A 27,971-nucleotide genomic window follows, 5' to 3' on the forward strand; every position below is an offset into this window, starting at 1 on the left:
CCTTCTGATTTTTGCACTCTCCAGAGTTAACCCATCTGTGTTGTCAAACACTCACCATATCTTCCAGCCTGAACACTAGTTTTCAGAGGACACCCTTTCCTGAAGAAAGTAGAGACTAGAGAAGAGAGGTTGCCTTACTTCCTAATTCTATTTCTAACCCCTTACTCTTCCATCCATTTAAAAATGCCTCCTCCCTTGAGGTTTATGGCATTTGGCACTTGAAGTCTCTGACTTGCTTCCATGTGCTCTTTAGATACCATCTGTCAACCTATCAGCATATTTTGATTTGTGAGAGGTGCACACAGTTCAGAAAACTTTTCGTCTTCAAGTTTCATGCTGCCACCCTCCCTGGTGAGCTCACCATCCATGTGGAATTCTTCCTTAATGTCTTTATTGCATCATCCACTCATTATTACACATTCATTCAAAACATATACTGACAAGCCCTGGGGGTACTGTAATATGCAGGAGAGACAAGATCTCTAATCTCAAAGAGCTTACATTCTAGTGGAGAAGAGAGACAATTACCAAGTAATCATACAGATAAGTGTTATATTGCCATTTTGGTAAGTATATGAAGTATGTGGTGACACAGAAACTGGTAATATGCAGATATGACCTGGTCAGGCAGGTGAGGAAAAACTTTTCTGGGAAATTACACTAGAATGGAGATGTGCAGGATGGATAGAAGTAAATGCTGGGAAGAGCGGAGGGAAGATTATTCCAGGCAGAGGCACTAATGTGAGAAAATATTGTGCGTGTGTGTGCATGTGTGTATGTATGTTGGAAGAGAGCATGGTGAGTACACAGAACTAAAAGAATGCTAAGGTAGCTTCTTATTTCTTGACTTTGCCTCCTCAGATGGGTTCTCCCTGCAGAGTTGTTAAATGATTTCCAGTAACTCTTGCATTATATAGCATTTCTTTCCATATCTAGTTAGTAGGAGTCAATTCTTAGTGATTTTCTGGGACAAGGTGTCCCTTCTTTCCCAGAAGTCCCAGCGCTCTCCTTGTGTCCACTGATTAAATGGGATTATGTATCAAAAAAGGGAGAATGGACTAATTGATTAAATCAAGGTATGTGGGTCATTTCACTCCAGTAAGATCTAATTTCCTCAATGGGAAACATTAGCAGGAATGGAAGAGACAGCTGCTGAGAGGCCACTAATAAATGTCCTCAATAGCCTTGCTTCTTGACACTTTTCAGAGAACACTTGATCATTGGTGGCCAGTTCTACATGGTATACTTTATTTAAAAGAGTTGATCTTTAAGTTGGTTGCATTAAGAAGATCTTCAAACAAGATGACTAAAAAACCAGAACTCTATCTGGGGACAAAGACTTGAAGAAAATTAGTCTGTTATTTGAAAAGACCAGTATTAGTACTGGACATGGTATCAAGCCTCCAGTGTTTGAGGGGTTGTTATGTACAGGAGGAAATCTCTACTTGTGTGGCCATAAAAGACACAATGTCATAACAAATGTCGACAGATAGTCACCAAGGAAGCAAATTTTGACTCAATATAATTAAGAATTTTCTCATAATCCAAGCTGTCAACAATGGAATAAGAAATCCAGAAATCATGAGGTCTATACAACTGGAAGGGTTTATGTATTAATGCCAGACAATTACATCCTACTTTTGATCTCTTTATCCCCTGCAGCTCTCATCTCACCTTCTAGACTTTGACCATTTTTGCTTGCTGTATTCGTTCAGACCTTGTCTTTGAGAATGTAGCCCCTTGAAAACTTATAAATATGTTAAGTAAAATTCGTTGCCCACTTCAGGAAAGACACATGGCATAAAACCCATGGATAAATTACAAATGATGGATTCTTACCAGCCTAGAATACATATTAATTATTTTCAATAGAAGGCCTCCACGCTGCCATAATTTTATGATATTCTATTCTTTATTTTATTTATAAATATTATTAATGTAAAAATGATAGTGTCTTTGCTTCACTGAAAACATTTCTAAAAGGAGTTGTTTGCATGTGCTTGTTGAAAAGCTTTTGAAATGAATCAAAAAGCATCTTGCCTTAGGGCTAATATTGGCTTTAAGTCAGAGCCATTCATTCTGTTACATCTAACAGCTGATTAGCTCACAAGTATTTGTTGAAGTTCTGCTATAGGCAAGGGACTTTAGAAGATTCCATCATAAGTAAGAAGACTTAGGAAATTTACATTTTTGTTGTTGAGAAAAGACAAGGAGAAACTTGAAAAATGCATGTATATAGCCTCATTTAAAATATCTTTTGCTCTTTTTCTGAATAAATGTAGAAAGATACTACATGGTTTTTATCAATGTTTGGGAATATTATGAAGGCCAGCACAGTCTAAACTATTTGTGTTGATGTTTGGCATCTGCTGCTGCATATCTGTTTGTCTTTATTAAAGTAATTAGAGGGCAACATGTATCTAAGTTAGAGACTAGTTTACTCTAAAATTTATTCTGGAATATTTTGGAAACATACATGTAGCTCAATGCCTGGTAGATAACAGCAACAAGTCTGTGGTCCCGGCTACTTTTAAACTGTCCATTCTGCTGGCATTTGTCAACTAGAAGAGGTAGGTATTTCACTTTAACCTCTGACAAATTTAGAAAAGAGACAAAAAGAATAAAAAAGCTGAACTTTTCAAGTGTCTGTGCTATTATTAAGCCAATATCAAATTTTCTTATATGTTTGAAAGGAAAAAAGATATTTAAGATAACATGTATTTAACCAAACTGTTATACCTTATTCTAGAATAAAACAAATTCAAAAGCACTGGCATGGATTAATTGTATCCTCTTTCAAAGATTTATTATTGACAAGTCTTTCATATGTGGTTCACTTTGTCTTATACATGTCTCCTGAACTGTTAATTTCAGATCTGGCATAAAAAAATACGTAATTATGTGTAAACCAAACAGACCCCTCCTCCACTGAGCTCTAAATTCACCAGTTAGAACCCAGTATTCTGATAACCTTGGGTGTATTTGGGGTCCACTTCTTAAACTAACTAAGTTTTAGAGCAACTGGGGACATGGTTCAGGTCCAAATATGGGTGACCCCAAAGATGATGGAATCTTTCAGATCAGGGACACAACTATAAGCCATAGCTTTTTGGATTGTAGGTCATAAAGACATATAATTAGTCATCCATGCAACTAAAATTTTGATCAATATTAAAACACAGAATTTTTAATGCAGAAATCTGGATTTTCAAGTATCTCAGAAACCATGTAACAAGTAGCTGAGAAGGGCTTTGTTTTAGAAACTTTCCTGTTGGCCCATTTTCAATCAACTCACACTATATATGCACGTGCTTCTACATCTGACCCTTGGTGGACATTTATAAATGTGACCCCGAGCCTTGGTATGTGGGATTGGGAAGATGGCTAACATGTTGTATGTAGTTCTATAGGACATTTTATGTTGCCAATGCTTCCGTGAGTGATGGTTCTCTAGGGCAGTGGCAGCTGACTTGGAATCATCTGGACAGGTTAGTGAAGTTATGAAGTTTTGTGTCTTTCTCCCACAGATGCAAATGCAGTAAATATATTTGGAATGGTAGTGATGGGATGCAGGGAGAGTGGGCAGAATCTGAGCTGCTTAAAGTTTCTCCACGTATTTCTAATAATTATTTAGACTGGGAAGCTACTCTGTATTCAGCAATCTTAACATCTCTGGATGCCTTGATTTGTACAAGGAGATCAAAGATTATAGAGAATGTCTGTAAATGGGAGCTGGGCTCTTTGAACCTTAGTCCTTATTTACTATTTATTATTTGTGGGACTTGGGCCAATCAAAGAGCCTAAGTCTCTGTAATGACACCTATAAAATGAAGTCAGGAATGTAAGTGTATTTTATGGTGCCCCTATGAAAACAGTAAAACTTTAAAAATAAATTAAAATACATTGAAATTTATCTATGAGAAAAATGAATACTAAGAGTTTTTGATAAAAATTGACATTTATTTTGAAAGTCAACTAAAGTCATAACAATATAAATGTCCTATTGAAAAATATTTTTCATAACTGATTTGCTGAAGTGATTCTGGAACTATTAGAATTTCCAACAGGTCTGACATGACTCTCATATCTTTGTCCTTCAACTTTATATCAGAAAGCACGATCAGATTGTACTTCAGCAGATTAGCATAGAAGCAAGTATACTGAATGGAAAGACAAGGAAAGAAACTATCATCATGTTGAAATACATTTTAAAATAAGGAACATAATTTCTACAAAGATTCCTAAGTTCTTTGACTATATGATTTATTTAAATTAACCAAAGTGAAAGGAAAATATTGAAGACTGAAAAACACAGTCAAGCTGCAAGAACAAGAAGAAAATAGGACCAAATCAAGGAGGATTAAAATGTATTAATCCTTCTTTGCTAACATAGCCAAGTGCAATGATATAGAAAATTATGAGTCATTCAGGGACACACAATCAGCTAGACAGAATCATTCAGTACCCTTAATCCTCTCTCTTTGGAATTGAGAACAGTTATAGATGATGAGGACACATGCATGTCACATCACATCCATTCCAGTATTTAATTATTTAAATATTCTTCATTTTTAAATATCATACCTTAAAACTACATTAAAAATGTGCAAGTAACAAAAGCAAAACTTAAGAAAAACAAACTTGAGCCCAATACTTTGGCTTCTAATTTATTCAAATATAAATAAGATGGAATTTAATTAATACCTTATAAACAGAAGTATACCTATACTCAGTGACAATGTTTTGCAATTTTGTATACCAAAGAAAACAGGAAAGAAAAGGAACAATATCCAGGTTTCCTCATAATGAAAAAACATGTTTTTAAATTAAGAGGACACAAATTTTCACTTCCAACCTTGCTGTTTATTAGGTATGTAACTTTGAACATGATATTTAATCTTTTTGAGGCTCAATGAAAAACTATTCTTGAGGTTGGTTGACAAAGATTGACAAATGGAAATTGCCAGTAACTATACTTAACAATTTAAGAAGTAGACATATACTCTCACTGTGCTTGGCCTGTGTTTTTCTCCCTTGGGAATTTTTGGACGGACCTTAAAAATTTACAAATATATTGCATCTTCCTTCCATATGAGTGGTGAAAAATTGTATTCCTTTTTGTCTTGGAGTATTACTAATAAATAATTAAAATTGTTCAACCTTGGCTGTAGGTCCCTGTTCACTATAAATTATTTGTGGGGTTTAGGCAAATCACAGATAACTAAACTATCCATAATTTTTTATGTTGGACTATTGATGAAGAAATGTGGTGTGGACACTAATGGATGTCAGTGATGTATTTTGCACCAACATATATCTGGAAAATTCTGTGGTCCTCCCAGGTAATTTCTGTATCCCACAAAATACCAGCAGCCAATAATGAGAATATACCAGTAGCCATTAATAGGAAATTATCAACTACTGGGTAGGACATCTGAGAACAAAGATTGGTGAATTGGTCACAAACTTTGAAACTGCTGGTATACATATCATGTGAATTGTTGGAGTAGCCAGAGATGTGTCTGAAATGAAAAAAAACTGAGTTATTTGAATGAGTATAAATTATAAAATACTTGCTTAGAATAAGCCTTGAGAAACTGTATTAACAAATTTTACAGTGCTTGAAAGAATCAAGATGCTAATAATTTTTTAAAATTTGAATGTTTTTGGTAATTCTCTATGCTGTTAGTATAGAGACTACTATTTATCCCATATATCTATTCTTCTATACTAATAAACCCCCTGATTTTTAGCTGGGCTCATAATAACCAAAGCAAACATACTTCTCAGCCAATGGAAAAGTTGTAGAATGAAAGTGGGAGTACTGTTTGGTAATTTTCTGATAAGAAAACAATCCCATTTACAATAGCATTGAAAATAATGAAGTATTTAGGAATACTTTCCTTATTTCACCTCCTTAACCAAGGAGGTGAAAGATGTGTGCACTGGAAACTCTAAGACACTGATGAAAGAAATGGAAGAAGACAAAAATAAATGGGAAGATATACCATGCTCAGGAATTGGAAGACAATACTGTTAAAATGTCCACACTATTTGAAGTGCTCTACAGATTCAATGCAATCTCTATAAAAATTCCAATGGCATTTTTCACACATATGGAAAAAATAATCTTAAGATTTGTATGGACCACAAAAGACCTCAAATAACTAAAGCAAACTTGAGAAAGAGCAACAAAGTTTGAGACATCACACTTCCTGCCTTCAAACGATATTACAACACTTACAGTAATCAGAAAAGTTTAGTACTGGCAGAAAAATGGACACATAAATCAATGGAACAGAATAGAGAGTCCAAAAATAAATTCATGCATACACTGTCTAGAACCAAGAATTCTAGAATTAATATGGGCATTTATTGCTATAAATTTCCCTCTGAAGATTGTTTTCATTGCATCCCATAAATTTTAGCATTTTGTGTTCCATTTTCATTTGTTTCAAGATATTTTTGATTTCTTTCTTCTTTGACCTATTGGTTGTTCAGAAGCAGGTTATTTAGTGTTCATATTTTTTGTGAATTTTTACTGTTTTCTTCTTGTCACTGATTTCTAGTTTCATACCATTGTGGTTGGAAAAGTGGCTTGATTTGATTTCAATCTTCTTAAATTTATTAAGACTTCTTTTGTGGCCTAACATACTATTTTGAAGAATAATCCAATATGTACTTGAGAAAAATGTGTATTCTGCTATTGTTGGATGGAATGTTCTATATGCCTCTGTTAGGTCTGTTGGGTTAACTAAGTCCAATATTTCCTTCTTGATTTTCTCTCTGGAAAAGAATAATCTATCCATTGTTGAAAGTGGTGTATTGAAGTTACTTACTATGTTTATATTGCTGTTTATTTCTCCCTTCAGATCTGTTAGTATTTGACTTATGTATTTAGGTGCTCAAATGTTAGGTACATAAATATTTACAATTGTTTTATCCTCTTGATATATCCCCTTTATCATTATAAAATAACCTGTTTCTTGTTACAGCTTTTAGATTAAAAATCAGTATAATTTTGTCTTATATATGTATAGTTGTCCCTGCTTTCTTTGGTTCCCATTTACATGGAATATCTTTTTCCATCCCTTCACTTTTAGCCTATGTGTATTCTAGACCTTTACATATGTACAAATTATATCCAACAACTACAATAAGATGAAAGAAACACTCATGGCTTTATTTTTCAATTTGATGTTTTTCTTTTGGTTTTAATTGATTATATTTTCTTTTATATTTATTAGTTTATCACTTCCACTTTTTTTGGGTAAATATATATCTATATTTCAATGTTCTTGAGGTTAGCACTTAGTTCATTTTTCCCCAGTTGTTATTGCTATTTAATAATATAACATTCATTGCTATGAATTTTCTTTTGATAATAGCCTTGGCTGTGTCCTGTAAGTTTTACAAATTAATTTTGATACTTTCTAAAAAGACATTTATTTAGGAGTTAACAGGTGTCCCTTAGAAGAAATGAATATTTAATGAATATTTGTCCCTCTTTGGTCTATGAATATTGTACATTTTCATTCACAACTTGGATTATTTTCTCTATAAGCATGTCCATGTATTTTCACTACTATTGCTCCACGTGATGAGATCCTTCTTCCTTCCTTCATGCAACCTCTGACCTTTCTATAGACAAACCATGAAGATTTAATTACGGTTGTAGAACAAAACCTAAATGTTAGTAAGCCTTATAATGTAAAAGTAGAGATGTTGCTGATGGAATGCAGGAGGTAAAGGGGATATATAGGTGAGGGCTCAATGGAAGGGGATAAAGGAATTAATTAAAGTTCTTGGAATTAAATAGAAGGTAAGTATATTATTTAATTCAGAAGGGTTACCAAAATAAGAAATAAGAATTATAGAATTAATCTTGCTGTTTACAAGGGGGCTTAATAAATTACACTTTTCAGGGCAGTAAGAAGGTAAAATACCACCTCAGTGATTGGTACGTACTCATTGCAGAATGTGTGAGGTCAAATAGGCTTGTGCAGAGCCATGGCAGGTCTTTCTTCACATTGGAGGGCAGCAGAGAACTTCTAAAGAAGTCCAGAAAAAGAAGAGCAGAAAAAGAAACCATACTTAGTTTATTTTTCCCAACTTTACCAGTTAGATATGTCTTCACTTCCACTGGAATGGAGCAAAGACACAGAACACAGCCAGGAAAAGTTAGTCAGTTGAGTCCCAAGAATATAGAAGGAGCCATCAGAAGTGGGAACTAAGTATTGTCTGCTCACCACCACCACCACCATGGGCTTGAGGGGAAGGGATGAGGTTGGAGGGGTAAGGTTTGCATAAGTGAATTGATTCCTCATCATTCACAGTGGGATGTTGGTACATATCATCTAAAATGAATAGAACATGAAAAGCAGATTTTCTGTTTATGAATAAACAGGTGTCCCTTAGAAGAAATGAATGTTTAAATAACTAGGTTCATTCTGTAGACAAGGAAGAGCAGGGTGGAAGACCATTGCTTTTAGTTATAAACTCTTCCATGTGATTTCTTTTTTTTTAGTCCCATAGATATCTTACTGTGTTTTCAAAATTAAGGATAAAATGATGAATTCTTGAAGAAAAGTTCAAAATAACATGCTCCATACTATTTTAGAATTAATAATAGCTTTTATCTGATCAAAGCTCACGTTCTTTCTCATTTCTTTTTTCCCAGGATTAAACACAGATTAAAAAAATGCTTTAGTAATAATAATACTTTAGTAAAAATGAAGAAAAACCCCACCCTAACATTTGTTTCATGCTCTGTGTGCCATGCTGTGTGTGAAGAGATTTCTATGGATGACTTTAATTAATCTACACAAAACTTCCATGTCACAGATGAGGGATTACGTGGCTTGCCCAAGGAACAGTGCTTGAGGGCTACAGCAGGGAATTCAGTTCAGTCTGGCACAAAGGACTACAATCTGAAACACATTGTTACACAGACCATATTCCATCCAGACCACTCCTGCAATTTTGTAGGAATATACTTATTGTGTAGACTAAATGAATTAAATTGAATATTTTCTTTTCAGTGGCTTTATTGGGGTATAATTTACATGCCATGAAATTTACTCACATGCTTTAAGTGTATGAGAGGATCTGTTCTGTTCCAGAAGACCTATGAGTAGAGGTGGATATCTCAGAGACAAATTAAATGGCCCATGCTTAAAGCACTTACAGTCTACTTGGGGAAGCAGGCATGAGTAACACTACCCAAAATATAATAATATAGATATAATTACAATTAGAATAAGATATGAAATTCACTCTGTCAATGCTAGAGTGAAACTTCAAAATTAACACTACTGATCTTATTTCTATTATATATTTGAATGAGTAACTAGATTGCAATTTTAATTTTCAGTTAGGAGTCATCTGTCTCTTTAAAAGAGAGTAAATAAATCTCAGAGCCTAAGTAAGGGACCAATATCACTCTTCAAATTACCCATACGAGAGCATCAGTAATGAACATGAATGCCATCTCCTTCGAACAACAATTATATTAATATTTCTTTTATATTTTACCACAGGCAATAAGATTCACAAATTAGAAGAATAATATATTACACAAATTTTCTGGTAAGGTGAGAAACTCTTTTGGCATATACTGGTTCAAGTAAATGCCAAAAGGTATCCACAGATAACTTGAAATAATCTTTCTTGAGACTTGAAACAAAATCTACAAAAGAAAAAGAGATCATTAAGGCTTAATGATTTCATGCTGATTAGAACTATGTGTATATATTTGCTATTTAGTATTTAAATAGTTTTGCTGGAGTTTTCTGGGTAAAGAGATCACATGTAATATCTCTATTTTAGGAATTGATCCCAAACCATAAAAAACACAGTCTATAAAAAACTAATATTTAAGGAAATTTGTTCTAGTATTTAGCACTTTCATAATTTTAATTTGGACTGAATGGCAATTCATACTGAAAGAACAGTTATTAAGAGGTAATATCTTTAGGATATTTCTGGTACTAAAATTGTGACCTTTCTTTTGTCATTAGTAGTATATGATAAATGTTGTAATTCTCAGTACCAAGTGAGAACATCTAAAATGAAAAGACTTAACAAATTAACTAGAAGAAAAAAATTATCATTCTCAGTACTTTCCCTGAATAGCACACTATGCTCTGATTGATATATATTATTTCATTTAAATGACACAATAACATTCAAGTAATATATGTATGTTTCTATTTTACACACAAGAAAAATAAGCCTTTACATAGTGATTAAACATCCTCAGGTTCATATAACAGATATGTGGAAAAACCTGGCTATAAATGTATTTGCAAGTTCTGGAGCCTATGTACCTAATTCCATATCATACTACTTGGATGCATTCTGATTCTAATAATTAGAATTCTAATTCCAAATATTAGCATTTTCCAATATATGATATACTTTCTTTCTGGGCAAGAGATTGCTAAGTGTCTGGAAGATGTTTAACAGCATTCTAATTTCCTTGGAAATTTGCATGTGATGGCAGTTGAAGAAATCTATCTTTTAAAATATACTTGGATTATGAACAATTCAACACATGAAATGAATTTGTAGAGATGCACTGTCCTCACCAAGGAAACTTGGGAATTTTCCTAAGTCTTGAATGTATATTTTTTGCCAAAGCATACCAGTAAGTGTTTGGTGTGAATGGAATATATCAGCATCTCAACAGGTGACCACACATTATGATGTCATCCTCGTATTTCAAGTGTGAAATGAGCTGAGGTAATGTGGATGTCAGAGTAATTGTTAGAACACATTTTAATAGAAAGTCATGCTTTAGTGAAAGCTGCTTCTCCCTCAGCTAAAGCCCCCCAGCCCAAACCCCCTGTAGGCTTTCTCTCTTTGATGTTAAAGCCAGGTTAATGCCTTTTCCTCTGGGTTGTTCTGAGGATTAAAAGAGATCATCTGCATCAAATGATTACTTCAGTGCCTGACACATAACACAAACTCAAGAACTGTTAATTTTGTAATTACTCATGCTTTAAAAACTACTTTAATACAGTCCCCTTTAATTCTGATTATAATTCAGTGAGGTAAGCATTCTCATCCCCATTTTTCAAATAAGAAAATTAAGGCTCAACTATGTAGCGATCAGCTAATTCAACACAACCATAAAATTATAACCTCTGAACTACTGTTTGCCTTTTTTCTTACCATATCACAAGTATTTTAAGTGAGACACCAAATATTCTTATCTTTTAAACTCTCACATATGTTGTGACCAAATATGCTTTGTTCTAGCCCTTCTCTCCAGCTTTGCTGTATTGTTAGCTCTACCAAGGTGAAAGACTTGGCCCAGGGAGCTACTAAGGGATCCAAGTCATTACCTGTTTCATTGAGCTCTAATTGCATCTTTATCACTTTAATAATGGTATTACTTCATATTTTCCATATATTCTAGTAAGTGTCTAATGTCCTTCTTTATATTTGAAATTTCCTTAGAGCAGTGCCTATATCTAACCATTATTTGGTTCTCTCACAGTGTCTATTGATTCATTCATTTTGCCAAACAACTATTCAAAAACTATGTCTCCTATATGCCAAGGATATGTTTTTGGGCAGGGAAGACAAGTTCTCTGCTCTTATCTTAGTGTAAGGTAGAGGAGATTAAAAGTAAACACATTTTTAACTTACTTGAAAAAAATTAAATTTTGACTGGAAGTGAAGGGATGGAAAAAAGATATTCCATGCAAATAGAAACCAAAAGAAAGCTTCAATAGCTATACTTATATCACACAAAACTTTAGAACAAAGACTGTAATAAGGAACAACAGTGGGTGTTGCATGATGATAAAGGAGTCAATCCAACAAGAGGATATGACATTTGTAACATTTACATGCTCAATATAGGAGAACCTAAATATATAAAGCAAATATTAACAACAACATGATGAAAATAGGGGACTGTAATACTTATGTCAGTGGATAGATCATCCAGACAGAAAATCCTTAAGGAAAAATCAGCCATAAAGGATACATAAAAGCAGATGTACTTAACAGATATATACACAACATTTAATCCAAAAGCAACAGAATTCACATTCTTCTCAAGTGCACATGGAACATTTTACATGACAGATAATATGTTAGGCCACAAAAAGTAAATAAATTTAGGAGGATTGAAGTCAGAAAGAAAATTCATGAATATGTGGACATGAAATAACATCCTACTTAACAACCCATCAGTCAAAGAAGAAATCAAAAGAGAAATAAAAAAATACCTTGAGACAAACAAAAATGGAAATATACCAAAATTTGTGGAATGCAGCAAAAGCAGTTCTAAGAGGGACATTCATAGTGATAAATGCCTAGAAATAAGGAAAGTCTCAAATAAACAACTTAACTTTTCACAAAAAGGAACTAAAAAGAGAAGAACAAACTAAGCCCAAAGTTAGCACAAGGAAGGAAATAACAAAGATTAGAGCAGAAATAAGCAAAATAGAGACTAAAAAGATAGTGAAGATCAATGAAAACTACGAGTTGATTCTTTGAAAATGTAAACAAAATTTGACAAGTCTTCAGCTAGACTGACCAAGAATAAAAGAGGGGACTCAAATAAAATCATAAATGAAAGAGGAGATGTTACAACTGCTATCACAGAAACACAAAGGATCATAGGGAACTATTATGAACAGTTGTATACCATATGCTGACAAGTTGAATAAGGAAGAAATACATAAATTCCTAGAAATAGACTACCTACAAAGACTGAAACATGATGAAATAGAAAATCTGAATAGACTTATTCCTACTAAGGAGATTGAATCAGTAATCAAAAACCTACCAAATAACAAAATGCTAGGACTAAATAGCTTCACTGGTGAATTCTATGGAACATTAAAAAAAGAATTAATACTAATCCTTTTCAAACTCTTCCAAAAATAGAAGTTGAGGAGATTCTTCCAAACTCATTTCATGAGGCTGGCATTACTGTGATACCAATACAAGACAAGGATGTCACAAGAAATGAAAATCACAGGCCAATATCCCTGATGGTCAAGGATGCAAAAATTGTCAACAAATATCAGCAAGCCAAATTCAATAATACATTAAAAGGATCATATACCATGATCAAGTGGGATTTATTCCAGGGATTCAAGGATGGTTCAATATCTGCAAATAAATATGATACACCACCTTAACAAAATGAAGAATAAAAATCTTATCATTTCAACAGATGCAGAAAAAGCATTTGACAAAATTCAATACCCATTTATGATTAAAACTGTCAACAAAGTAAGTATGGAGGGAAAGTACCTCAATAAAATAAAGGGCATGTATGACAAGCCTATAGCTATTCTAATACTCAATGGTTACAAAGCTGAAAGCTTTTTCTTTAAGATCAGGAACAAGTCAAGGATGTCCACTGTTTCTACTTGTATTCAACATAGCACTGGTGATCCTAGCCAGATCAATTAGGCAAGGAAGAAGTAAAACTGTCAGCTTTTGCAGATGAAATGATATTATATATAGAAAACCTAAAGATTCCATCGAAAACCTGTTAGAACTAACAAACTCAGAAAAACTACAGGATATGAAATCAGCACACCAAAATGTTTCTATACACTACTAATGTACTATTCAGAAAAGATATTAAAAAAGCAATCCTACTTACAATTTCATCAAAAGGAATAAAATACCAGGGAATAAATTAAGCCAAGAATGCTAAAGGCCTTTATATTGGAAATTGTAAGACATTAATGAAAGAAACTGAAAAAAAAACCCACAAATAAATAGAAAGATAGTTCATGTTCATGGATTGGAGAATCAATATTGTTAAAATGTCCATACTACACAAAGCAATCTGTAGATTCAGCGGAATTTATATAAAAATTCCAATGGCATTTTTCAGAAGTGCAAATAACCTTAACATTTGTATGGAACCATAAACAATCCTGAATAGCCAAAGTAAGCTTGAGAAAGAACAAAGCTGGGGGCACCATGCTTCCTGATTTCAACCTACATTACAAAACCACGTTAATTGAAACATATGATACTGGTGTAAAAACAGACACAAATATCAATGAAACAAAACAGAGAACCTAGAAGTAAACCCATACATAAATTGTCATTTAATTTATAACAAAGGAACCAAGAATATACAATTAAAAAAGAGCAGTCTCTTCAATAAATGATGTTGAGAAAACTGGATAGTCACATGCAAAAGAGTGAAACTGGACCCCTATCTTACACCACACATAAAAATTGACCCAAAATGGATTAAAGACTTGAGCTTAAGATCTGAAACCATACAACTTGTAGAAGCAAACAGGTGGTAAGCTCCTTGACATAGGTCTTGATGATGAGTTTTTAATCTGATATCTGAAGCAAAATTAATAAAAGCAAAAGTAAACAAGCAGCATGACATCAAACTAAAAAGCTTCTGCCCAGCAAAGGAAACATTAACAAAATAAAAAGGCAGCTTTTCAAATGGGAGAAAATATTGGTACATCATATATTTGATAAGGGGCCAACATCCAATATATTTAAGAACTCTCACACATCAACAGCAAAAAATAAACAATCCAATTAAAAAATGGGCAGAAGATCCGAGTAGACATTTTTCTAAAGAAGGCATACAGATGGCCAACAGGTACATGAAAAAATGCTCTACATAATTACTCATTAGGGAAATGCAAATCGAAACTACAATGAGATTTCTCTCATACCTGTTACAATATCTATTATCAAAAAGACCAGAAGTAACAAGTACTGTTGAGGATATGGAGAAAAGGGGACCCTTGTGCACCATTAGTGGAATTGTAAATTAGCACAGCCATTATGGAAAATAGTATGAAATTTCTTCAAAAATTAAAAATAGAATTAACATATTATTCAGCAATTCTGCTTCTGGGTATTTATCTGAAGAAAACAAAAACACCAGTTGAAAAGATACATGCATCTCCATGTTCACTACAGCATTACAACAGCTAAAATATGGAAACAATCTATGTGCCAACTGATGGATGAATAAAGATGTGTGTGTATATATGCATATTCACATATATACAAAATTTAGATTCATTAGACAAAAAACAGATTGATGGTTGCCAGATGTAAAGGGGATGAAGAAGTATAAATTTCCAGTTATAAAACAGAAAAGTCATGGAGATGTTATGTACATCATTGGGATTATAGTCAATAATATTTTATTAGATTTGTATGGTGACATATGTAATTAGGATTATTGTTGTGATCATTTTACAATGTATACAAATGTCAAATCACTATATTTTATACCATAACTATATATCATTGTATATCAATTATACCTCAATACAAAAAAGACTCATGGCAATTTTTCTAAAATCCTTATTTAAATAACTTTTTTTCCAAATAAGTCTAATTTAAATTATTTTAGGCATCTTTTATTCACACAATTCACACAATTTAAGGACCACGATATATCCTCTCATATCTTCATTTAGAAAAACAAATAAGATATCTCCCATTTAGGGAGGTGTAAGCTCAGCATTATAATTTGATGTTCTATTTAGTTGCTAAAAAGTGGTGTCTTATTTGTATTTAACTTTGTGTGTTGCTCACCAAAATAACATGTTTAAGGTGCCCTTCTGAACAGCTTTTTCTGTGGTAACAATATGTAATAATCTACAATGAACAGATTTTAAGCTAGTTTTGCAAAGTCATAAATACATTTTACACGTTTTGGTAAATAATTTGAGCAAAGCTAATAGACTTATAGGTGTCAAGTCATTTCTCAAAATAAATATAAAGAAGTAAAAATTATATATAAATAATGTGAATAATTTTTTCTTCTGGCCCTTGTTAGAAGCAAGAAACTTCAGGGAAGTTTTCAAACATTAGCCATTTAATAACTCCAATTCAGTGTTCTGGCACCAAGATGGTATTTACAAAAAAGTATAGGTGAAAATTAATGTTTTTATGTTATTTGTTAGTTTAAAGGTATTATCAAAAGGAGACACAGGGAAGGAATACATTTTATTTCAAGCACACAAAAGCAATAGCTTAAACATGGAATCTGTTTCATCCAGTGAGGAGTCCATAGTAAGAAGTGCAGAGTAGTTTTACTAAGCATGAAACCTTTACCCTTATGACTGCATTATGGTTACACCATCACCAGGTATTGCACCTACTTTTCATGCAGGTAGAGGGGAAGAATGAAAGGCATAAGAGGCTGGTCTTTTTATTTAGAAAGGATGCCCTCTTTATCGACTTGCATTTGCATCTCATTGGTTAGACAAGTGAGTTTTCCAGCTGGACATCTTGCTGTCCCAATTTTGACTGCTCTCCCAATCAAAATCTAGGTTTTATTAGTAAGTAAGGTGGGAAAATAGATATTGGATAGGTTGTATGGCACAGTAATATCCAGACCTTTCTCCAGTACCAGTTGTAGTCCCATATTGGGATCTGATGATGATGTTAACCAGCTCTCTGTGAGCTCTCAGAGAGTTCACTTATGTTTTGCTCAATTATTTGCTCCATGCTAAGTATGGTACTAGGTACTGGGGAGACAAAGATTAATATGATACTTCAGATGGGCATGCATTTTAGATAATATGTTAGTTGAATTTGTCATAAATGTAATGCAATTGTTTAATTTATTCAATTGTATTCTATATTAGCTACTGCTGGTTGGTGACTTTCCTTAACTTTAAGTGAATTAGCATAATTTAATTGCCATCTAATACATTCAACTCAGTAAAACAAACAATAAATATACAAAAAGAGATTAACAACAGTAAATGTCAAGTTTTCAACTAGCTTTTTGGTGGAATGAAATTCAATCATGAAATTCATACTTTGCTTCTAAAATCTGATAGTTTTAATCAGTTAATTCTTATAAATTAATGCTTTCCTGTATAGGCTATTGGCAATATACTGCTTTTCCTATTTGACATTGGAATGGGTGGTTTCCATTGCCTCTTTCATTTCTCTTTCTATGTGATCTCTTGGGCTCAGTCATCATCCAAAGACCTCTTTCTTTTGTAAGGTATGTCTCTACATGAGGCTGTCTCACTTCTGTAGAACCATTATGCAGCTGCAATTCATCTACTCAGTCTGGGAATGGAACAGACCTTCGGGAAGCATAGAAGTAATAGAGGTTTTGGTTGACTGGTGATTTGCTTCATAAGGGAAAACTGATGTTCACCATGGCCCTTGAGTTAAAACACTGCATTATCACAAGGGTAACATCTTAAAACTTCTGTAATCCAAAGGCTTAAATTACCTTCTCACAGCAGAGCAGTTACATCATTCCCTTGAACCTCTTTCTATATAAATTAAGAATCTTCTAACAGCTGCAAATTTATTTTTTTTTGAAAAATAACTGATCAAATTTCATCTTTACATTCTTCAGGGTGGGTAGAAGGAAAAACCTGATTATTGATTGCTATTTCTGTCCTTGCTGTTTAATTTTAACTGCCAGTATATTTCATTTTGGACTGGAATTATATAAACAAAATTTCTAGCATTTTATTAGTTTCTAACCTGCAATAAAAACAATTTTATGACTGTATGTTGTATGAAGTGCTTGGAAATTCAGAGAGTCATCAAATGGCTTATTTTTGATGTGTGCCACTTTGCTTCCTGGTAGCAGTCAAGAGTAATTTGCTTCCCTTTGCATCCCCTGGCCTGGAAATTGAATCTTACATTTGGAACTTCTGGGTTCTTTAAGGCAGTAAGAACCAGTGGTTTGGCCATATCCAGCACCTTTTTAAATTGGGGAAAATTCTTTTAAACCTGGGGAAAATTCTCCTCAAATAACCATCAATAGAATTACATTATTTTATGTATTTCCTAAGATTATTAGAACTGAGCTAATTTCAAGAAGCTTGTGAATTTTCAAACTATCCTTCTCCACAAGAGGCTTGCCTGGATGTCTCCTAATTAAAGTGCATTGTCTAAGCTCCCCTGACCTCATGTTTCTGAATTTGGCTCTGGGGCTACAACCTTTTACACGAGTTTCATGCATTTATTGATCTGCAGCATTCTTTTCAGCAATTAGATTAAGCATGCTTCACTAACATCAGATGGCGTCAGAAATTTGACAACCATGAACAGGCCTGATGTTCCTACCATGCCATAGGCCAGTTTTGAGTATACCTCCTAAATTATTTCTGAGACATCAGATGTCTAACAAAGGGGAATTAAAGAAAGACAAACTAGGTTATGTATAGATTTCTGCAATAAGGCACGCAAGTTGCATGTCTAATGATAATTTGTCCTTTCAGAGCAGGTTGCTAGATGGTCTCATATTCCCATCTGACTGCCTCTGATTCAAAATGGCCTTTCTGACTATCTTTCCGATTTATTCCTCTATTCTGATGATGTCTCCACCATTCCCCAGGAATTATTTCCTTCCTGCATTCCCATAGCACCTTTTTCATATTACTATTTTAACATGTCACCTTAAATTCTGATAATTGGTTTATATGGCCTGTATTCCTCATTGGTTTAAGTTTCTAAAAGCAGAAATGCAGTCTACAATGTCTGAGTGCAGAACCTGGGACTTAAAAAGTACTCCGTCAAATTGTGCTGAATCCACATTGGGCTTCTTTTTCTTCTCAATGAGGTAGTCATTTCTTTTCAATGAATCTGAACTGAGAAAAACTTGAGACTGATTTCCTTATACTTTTTTTTTGTCATAATGGAGATGAACAAAATATAATTTAATATCGAAAACATACTTAATAGTGTTTAAAAACAAGTATAGGTTTTAAAACTCAACATTAATAGAGGCATTGTTTCTCTCCATTTGCAAGAATCAAAAACATAAAAGTTGGTTCTCGTTAGCAGTTCAGATAGCCTGAGAGGTACTGGGAATGTAGAATTTGGAGATCTAAAATAGTGACTTCATTATAGTTTGTTCATTTGGCATTTATATTTGCAACATTTCGGGGCAACCTCAACAAAAGAGTAGACTCCCAGCCCTGGAAGAAACCTCCGTGCCTCTACTAATATAAATCTGAAGCAGCATCCCAGATCCACAGATCCCTGTGGGATGGAATAAGACCTCTTTTGCAGCTACACCTTAGGATGCTTTCCTCTCCTCCCTCAGCTGTGGTTCCTGAGAAGGGTCTGCAGTAACCTCCCACGTACAATCTGAGTGTCAGAATCTGTATCATAGGGAACCACGATATTAAGAGTAGTACTTTCAAATGTTAACAAACTATCCAAGACGACAGATATACAGTAAGTTATAGATAAACATATGTACCCTACTATCCATACTGGATTGTTTTAAAGTAGGCTACAAAAATACACCACCACCCCTGCCCATGACACTGCCCCCTTCCCAGGTACAGACCCTATGCTGGGCAGTAGCCATTGCAGTTTTCCATGGGATCATGCCATTGCTTCTGTTTCAGGCATTTGTTTTTGAGGTTTTCTCCATATTTAGAGGAATCTTCCTGTTAACCTAGAGAAGTCTTCCTCTTCCTGCAAGACACAGTTCAAACATCTTCACTGAAGCTTCCTTTGATGCTCTGAAAATAATTTGATCTTTTCTCTTTTTTGCCACACTACATCTGGTATAAGCTTCTAGCTTTGTAATTAAGCACACAAAAATGAGAAAGTCAGAGGAAAACAAAATTTTAGATGGGTAATATAATAACTGTTTTTTAAAGCATCTTCAGTTTCAGAAGACATCTGGGTGCGTATGTTTAGAGGGCTGTTATAACGATGATTCCAATATATTGGCTTGAGTATCATTGCTTGTTCGCACTTAAAGATCATTACAGAAAGGATAATTGGAGCTTAACCTATTGTGAAATATATGCTGTAAGCAACAGAACTATAAATAGACTCTGCATGGTTACATGATTAGGATAAACTGAAAGTTGGAAACATCTACCTCTGTTCCTTGAATCCAGTGACTAGTCACCTAGAAACAGGAATCATGATTGACATTACTAGGCAACCCTCCTTTAGATTATTTTTAAAAACTCAACCAAACTTATTTAAGAGTTTCTTTGAGGAGGAGATAGTTAAGATATAGAAATTCTAAAACCATAAACTATTTCAGGCTGGAAATCATTTAAAGCAAAGAGACATGATTGCGAAACAGCCAAGGAATTAAGAAAAAGGAAGCATGTGTTAACCACTTTATATATTCTATCCCACATAAACCCATGAGGAAATAAAACTAGCTTATTGAATGAGGTCACTTGGTAGAAGCAAGCAGAAAGCAATTTTTTTCTTCCTCCTTTCTCCCCAAATTTGCTCTTTCTCTTTTAATAGCTTTGTGAAAATATAATAGTTATACAATAAACTATATATATTTAAAGTGTACAATTTGATCACTTTTGACATGTATCATAGCTTTGCAACCACCATCATGAAGGAAGCATAGATACATTCATCACCCCTGAAAGTTTCCAGTAGTTCATTGCTAGCTTACAGAAATACAGCTGGTTTTGTGTATCTCATTTTTTAACCCTGCAACTTTGCAAAACTCACATATTAGTTCTAGTAGCACATTTATAGATGTCATAGAATGCTCTATATACACATCATGTTATCTGTGAATACATGTTCTTGTTCTAATTGCTTTATTGTTCTGACTAGAACCTCTAACGCAATATTGAATATAAGTGTTAGCAGTGGGCATTCTTGCCTTGCTCCCAATTCTAGGGGAAAGAAAGCATCCAGTGTCTTACCATTAAGTGGACATTAACTGTAGGTTTCTTTGTAGATACAAATATCAAGTTGAGAAATTTCCTATTTCTAGTTTGTTGAGAGTTTTCATTAGGAATGCATTCATCAAAAACTTTTCTGTATCTGTACATGCTTTTTGTATTCTTTTAGTATGCTGAATTACATTGATCCTCACATGTTAAACTTAACTTAAACAACTTTTTGCAGTTCTATGCTGAAGGACAAACTTCTGGTATTTCATTAATTCATGTATTATTTATTTCTTGCTTCCTGAGAATAATGTACTCTTCTAGATGTTGCTATTCACAGTGAATAGAACAGAACAAGATCTCTGATGTCAGGGAGCCCATATTCTAGTTGGGTAAATAGGCAATAAGCAAAGAAACAGATATGCACCATTAAGTACTGGTAAGTTTTATTAAGAAAAATATAGAAGAGTAAATTGATGAATATATTGGAAATGAGGTTGGTGGTATGCTCTTTTTATACAAGGTAGCCAGGAAGGGCCTCTCTTATAATGCAACATTTGGGCAAATATCTGCATAAAGTGAGGGAGCAAGCCTTTCATACATCTGAAGGAGGGGAACTTCAGCCAGAAGGAACAGTAAGTGGTAAGGTGGGAGGTGCTTGGCATGTCAATGAAATTACGGGGACCCCTATAGCTGGATTAGTGTGTGGGAGCATATCCTTCAAGTATCAGTATTAACATATGCAAATAAAAATTGAAGACAAAAAGCAGTTTAATTCAATTCAAAATAAAAAGTATCATTTGCTTAACTTGGAGTAAAATATGCAAATTGACAATACAAATATATTGGCATGTATTTGTTGCTTCTTCCTAACATTGATGTCATTCTTTCTTATTCTAAAGTTGAGACATAAAAATCTGAGTGTAACAACATTACTGGTCCAAGTGTATATCTGGACCAGTCTTAGTCACCTATCTCTATTTAAAATCTCATAATGTTTTACTATGAAAATTGCCCATGTGACCATTTAGTTTTACTCGTCTAACATTATTTTGCTATTTAATATATTTGATGCTTCAAATTTCAACTTCCAAGGATACTGGATGTATTGCTTTGAAGGATTGCAAATTGATGGTCAGTCTTCTCACATGCTCTTTCTCCAGGAGTTATTTAGATTGGAAGATGTTTGGAGAATAGATAAAGTTTCTGAGGACAAATAAGTATAAGTGATACTGGTTTAAAAAGTCCACATTTTTCTTAGCTGTGGAAACTTTAGATGTTTATGAAATGCTAATATAGACTGTGAATCTCTAAGAGGAGGATATTCCATTGGCAACAGGAAATCTACTTACAGCTCAAGAAGTCGTGCTCACCAGAACAAAGCTTAAGAAAATCTGCCCTGGGAAAGGCAAGGACACTTTGTTCTTTTGAGTTCCTCTTTCTGTTGATGTGAGTGATAAACAGCTGGGGTCTGGATGGCACACCATGGGCTCACAATCAAAAGGTTGGAAATGATACCATTAAAAAATTATAAGCAGAAGCTTATAAATTTTTATCACTCTCTGCTTTTAATTAACCTTTAAAAGCTATTCATGTAGGAATGCATAGTTGTTGCTACTGAAGAGAGCAAGGTTTCATATAGCTGTGTTTTCTAATGAGGACCAACGGATGCCTTTCTTCCAGTGTGGCTATGACATTTCAAATTTCAATAATGCTATAGTCAAAGTACCATTAACTGAATTTCAAGATGGGCACCAGGTAGAAAGATGGTATTTTGAATTCTTAATCATGTTTCCTTTACTTTCACACATTTCATAAGATTACTAATTATCTTTAAGGTATGATCAATCTAATTGCATAATCAGTAAGACAGTTCAGTTCCAAACTCTCTATGCCAAGCTTTTTGTAAGCTTATAGAATAAATCTTCAGCAACGAGCTGCATAACTTGTCTCCAAGGAAAGAAAAAAGGATAGTATATTAGTTTTCTATTGTTGTATAACAAATTACCACAAGCATGACAGTTGAGAACAACACACATTTATCAAATAAGGGTTTCTTGGGTCAACAGTCCAGGCACAGCTTATCTGCAGCCTCTTCTTAGGGTCTCAACAGGCTGTAATCAAGCTACTGACAGGGCTGGGTTCTCATTAGAAGCTCAACTGGGGAAGAATCCTTTTCAAGTTCACTTTGGTTGCTGGGAGAATTTATTTCCCTGTATCTGTAGGACAGGCTTCTTGTTGGCTGTTAGGTGGAGGTTACATTCCACTCCTAGAGGCATCACATGGATCTACTAAAATCCAGAAAGAAAGTCTCTAGAGCAATTCTGTTAGCTGATTGGAATCCTATGTAATGTAACACAATCACAGAAATGACCTCTACCACTTTTGCCATATTCTATTGGTTAATCACATATCCTGCCCACATACAAGGGTGAGAGGATTATACAAAGGTGTGAACTCTAGGAGTCAAGGTCATGAAGGGCCACACTAGAGTCTGTCCACCAGACAAAGCATCTGTATTAATGAATAATTTATACCATTACATGAACTATCAATACCCCATTGAAAACGTACGGGCTTTGGAGCTTAATGGGACCAGGATTGAACCCTGGTTTCATCACTAACTGGCTGTGGGATCATGGGCAGGCATTTACTATCTCTGTATCTTGGTTTCTTTACCTACAACAAATGGGATCATGTATGTAAGGTGCTTAGTATAGTGTGTAGCATGAAATAAATGTTCATTAACAATAGTTGTTCATAATGTAATGGTAGTATTAGAAGTATTGCTGGTGAAAATAATAACCTCACCACCTATTGATTGATTAATAGAAGTCTTTTCCCTTTCTCCTTTAGCATATGTTAAGATATATTTGATACATATTTCATATTTATTCTTTTGTGTGTAACATAAATTATAATTCTAAGATTCATCTATTTGTTGTGTGCATTTGTGGTCCATTAATTTTTGCTTCCATGTAAGAGTCACAGTATGCTTATGCATTCTCTGGTCAATGGGTATTTGCATTGTTTCCAGGTTTTTTTGCACTCTTATTAACAGTGCTGCTATTAACAGCAAGGAATGCTAAAATGGACGTGAGTTCAGACCTCAAGAACTGGTATCACTTTCTCTATTATAAACCCTTTGAAAATAGAAATTCATTCACTGAATATGTATTAAGTATCATTAAAAGTATATGCTAGGGAGAGGCAAGCACTACCTTCAAAGAATTTAAGAGGTTAATGGGGGAAACAGGCAAATTTTAAAAAGTGAGTAGATAGGGACTCAGGTCCCACTCTAGTAGGATGACCACCATCCTGGTTTGCCCTGCCCTGGTTTTCACAATGAAAGCCTCACATCCAGCCACCCATCAGTTTCCGGCAAACTTGAGGCTAAGGGCAGGAGACATTTCTTTAAGAACATCCCTGTTACTGCTTTTAGAATGGAGGCAAAATGGATGCTGGTAAACAAACAATAGGCGTCCAGTAGAAGGAACATTTACTTCAGGACAGCAGCTAAATCAGTCAGAGAAGCCTTCCCAGAGGAGCTGACCCGTCAGTAAGGAGTGGGGAAGACAAAGATTATTATCTAGGCAAAAAAAGGGAACCAGGAAAAGGATTCAGGACAGAGCAAGTAGTGTGAGACAAGGAAGTGTTACATAGTATTCGAATGCAGGGGATTTAATAGATCAGTATCGTTGGAACATAGACTGCATGTAGGAAAAAGGCAAGAGATGTAGTTAGAGTAGTCAGCACTGGCCACAGTGGCAGGATGTGTGTGTTATGCTAAGGGCTTTGGATAGGTAAGCAACATCAGGTGGCAGGTCTGGGACTTAAGATCAGATCTGCCTGTAAGACATATCATTGCAGCAGGATGGAAGGGGACAGACCTGGGTGTTTGGAATATCATTAAAAGTATATGCTATAGGGAATTCTTCATTTCCCTATAGAGTCCCTAAAGAGTTAGCATTTAACATTTGAATAGGAATTAACAAAAAAGCAAAACAAAGTAAGAACACAACAATGACAACAAAGGCCAAAACTACCAGGGAGTCTTGTGTCTTTTTGATAGACAGGTACAACGTTTTTTTTTTCTTTTTACAATTCATCTTAATAAATGTAGTTAATACTTTGTGCTCACATTTTAAAAGTTACTTTTAGGTTCACTCAGCATATTGTAAAGAGATAAAATGAAACCAGCAATTTCCCCCACATATGTGCACACCTATGGGCACCTATCCAAAATGGCTTTGATCATAAGATGCATCAGTGGCACCTGGACACCAGGACCAATCAGCCTAGTAGCCACAGCCTGTAAAAACCAGTGTTTCTTATAGGAGGATGGACACTGGTGTGGCTCACAGACACTTTGGAAGTTTTACTAAACAGTTGGCTTCCACGGTGCCATGCAAACCTGGCAAGGTCACTGACAAGGCCTGATTCAGGCAGGGAAAAAAATATGCCAGAGATGTCATAAAACCTAAAAGGGAAAAGAAGGGATGTGAACTCAACAGTACAAGCAGGTTTGTTACTAAACCTGAGAGGGACCTCTCTGTTCTGGTGAGCAGAACAAAGAAGGTTGGGTTTTTTGACAGGCTTTTGAGGGGACATGTCAGGGAAAAGGTGGATTTGTGGCTTGATGGTGTGTCCTCCTGGAAATTCTTGTAGCGTAAATAAAATAAAATCTAGATCTCTCTGAGATGGCAGGTGGGCTTATTCAAAATGGTGGTACTCCTGCCTGGACTCTATCATTCCTGGCTCTAAAGGGGTATAGGGAGATGGGCCGCCGTTCTTTTCTTGGCACTTCCTGCTGAGAGAGGGTGATGAAGGGGGTTTTCTGATATTTTGAAGCAGGAGGTCCATTTGGAGGTTTCTCGAGTGGTTGCTCAGGAGATCGTCGCCATTCGATCCTATAAAAATCTTTGGAATAGGTTAATTAAGCAGGGAAGGAATAGAAGGAGGAGGGTGATAAAAGTAAATGGGGCCAGGAGAGGTAGAAGCCAATGAAGGGGGAGGGGAAGCGGGTTATTAGAAGAGCCTTCAGGTAGTTTGGAAGCTTGCTCACGAAGGCATTGTGCGCCATCCCTGACGAGGCATCAGTCGTTGGTGTAGAGCAGCACTGTTCCTGGCACAGAGCACGTATACCACCTCGTGACACTGCCAGGGCATCAGGGCCTCTGCGCTTTTGGAGGACGACTGGAGCCAGGGAGTCCACTTGATCTCGTAAGTGCCCCAGTTGGTTAGAAACCTCTTTGAGTCCTTCGGTGAGTTCTTTGGACAACCTGGTGAGCTCTGACAGACTCCTAGAGCCCTGATCTCTCCCAGTGCCTGTGATTATTCTCAAGGTGACCAACAAGGGGATGGCGGGCGGGCTTATTCAAAATGGTGGTACTCCTTTCCGGGCTCTATCAAAACCCATCATTTTGTTATCTTCTGGAGTCTCCTCCCAATTCTTACTCTTTGTCATCATGAAAATACCTATTAAAAATGAGCCCAAAGAGAGATTTCTGAAATATCGCTCTCATCCTGTGTTTTACATCCAGATAAGCTATACCCAGACTCTAAACTATTCCACACAGACTCATATAATTTAAATGACCTTGACTTTATATGCCAGATTGGTGAGAGAATCTTCCCCTTATCTTTACCTTGCTCACAGAAGCTGAAGCTGGCTGGTCAGAAAGCTAAACTCCGTCCTAAACGCTAATCTCCATCACCTTCTAAAGTAAGTAATTGAGAAGAAATGAAATCCTCTACATAGATCTGCAGTCTCTTGGCTTAACAGAGTGGGGATAGGAACAACTTTCTACCATCTCGATTCACTCTGCTTCTGTTGACTAATGTATAGTCCATATATATATGCTAAGAGTATATTTCATTACTTTATAAATACAGTTATACTACATTGGCCAGAGTGTTCTGTGAGTTTACCTGTTTGCTTTCTCATAAAGATCATATACATAATCTGGTAAGTAGTCTTTTTTTTTTAACATGGAAACTTTATTTCATACATCCAAAGGTCAAGAAATGCGTAGAAGAGTGTAAAATCTTTTTAAAGAGACTTAGTAAATTACCATGTAATTGGGTGATTCAGAATCTGAACTAGGGCTCATTAAATTAACATTTATGAGCATGGGAGATTCTACATAATTGCCTAATTATGATTTTGCTTTCTGAAATGAAGGAAACAAAAAATTTTATTCTGGTCACCTTCAAGGAAAAGTATATTTTCTCATTCCTTTTTTTGTAAATTAGTTTCAAGGTCATCATAAAACTAAATTGTTTTTCATTTGTCTTACAAACCTGTGGGTGCTTTTACTTTTAGAAAATTTAGAAAACCATTCTTTTTCTACTTTTGTATATTACAGTAAAATGGTTTTAAAGTTGTTAATAATGCAAATATTTAAAACACATAAATATAAATTTGTTTAAACAATATGCCTTCTGTGTACAAAGCATGTGGCACAAAATTATTAACAAAATATTCATATAGTGTTGTGTAAATTTACCAGAAGTCTTTCAGATGACTTTTCTTTTTTCATCTTAATTGTGTTGCTTTTATAATCTCTAATGTTGATGAAAATAATGCTTGACAAAGTTCAATGATGCTTTAGGTCACAGGGCCAGCTAGCTGTGGAGTCTGCACTAGAACCTGGTACAGACCAAGATGTTGGCTTATGTTTTAGGGCATTCTTCACTGACCCCATCTCATCCATGGTGGCTTCCTGTCTCCTTCCTGCCACAACTCTGAGTTAATAAACTAAAGTCAATCCAAGCTTGATAGTTATTTTTTATATACTCCCTGCCTCCACCTAAAAAAATATTCGATATGATTTTCAATGTATATAAATTAAAAGTAGTAGTAATCCAGAAAGCTGGGAAAAGAGAAAGGGGAGTAAAAAAAAAGTAAGATGAAGCTAGTGTTAACATAGGTATAAAATGCATGTGCTGAAGCCTGAAGCCATGCTGTCTCATGAACTTGACAGAGTTGGGAATGGAAATCAGTCTCTGAGCTTCTAGCAACTGTTGGTAACATTCTCAAGCAGACATGACCACCAGGTGATTCAGGAGCTGGACCCCAGCAATCCAAACTCTCTCCCTTGATTGTGTTTTCTTCCAGCCTTCCTGGCTCCCAGAGGCTGCCTAAGAACATTGCCTTGAGAGAGTAATGTGGTTTTGAAACCATCTGGATTACATATATGACTGGACCCAGCTAAGTCTTCTTTAAAACCTTTTAAGATTTGGTGGTCAGGGTGGAGATCTACTGGGCTTGCAGCCACTCAAGATAAACCTCATCTATAAGTTCTCTTTTTTATTAAACCTGCCATCTACCACTTTGGAGTG

General features: G+C 35.0%; 1 long non-coding RNA gene across 1 annotated transcript; it reads left to right on the plus strand.

Annotated features, from left to right (window-relative positions):
- Positions 1-430: 430 nt before the first annotated feature.
- Positions 431-27,906, plus strand: LOC140849410 (uncharacterized). Its single transcript, XR_012131161.1, has 3 exons — positions 431-566; positions 26,287-26,352; positions 27,748-27,906. It is a non-coding gene; the product is annotated as an uncharacterized lncRNA (long non-coding RNA).
- Positions 27,907-27,971: the final 65 nt, after the last annotated feature.

The sequence above is a fragment of the Manis javanica genome, chromosome 5 (assembly GCF_040802235.1).
Source record: "Manis javanica isolate MJ-LG chromosome 5, MJ_LKY, whole genome shotgun sequence".
Lineage (NCBI taxonomy): Eukaryota > Metazoa > Chordata > Mammalia > Pholidota > Manidae > Manis > Manis javanica.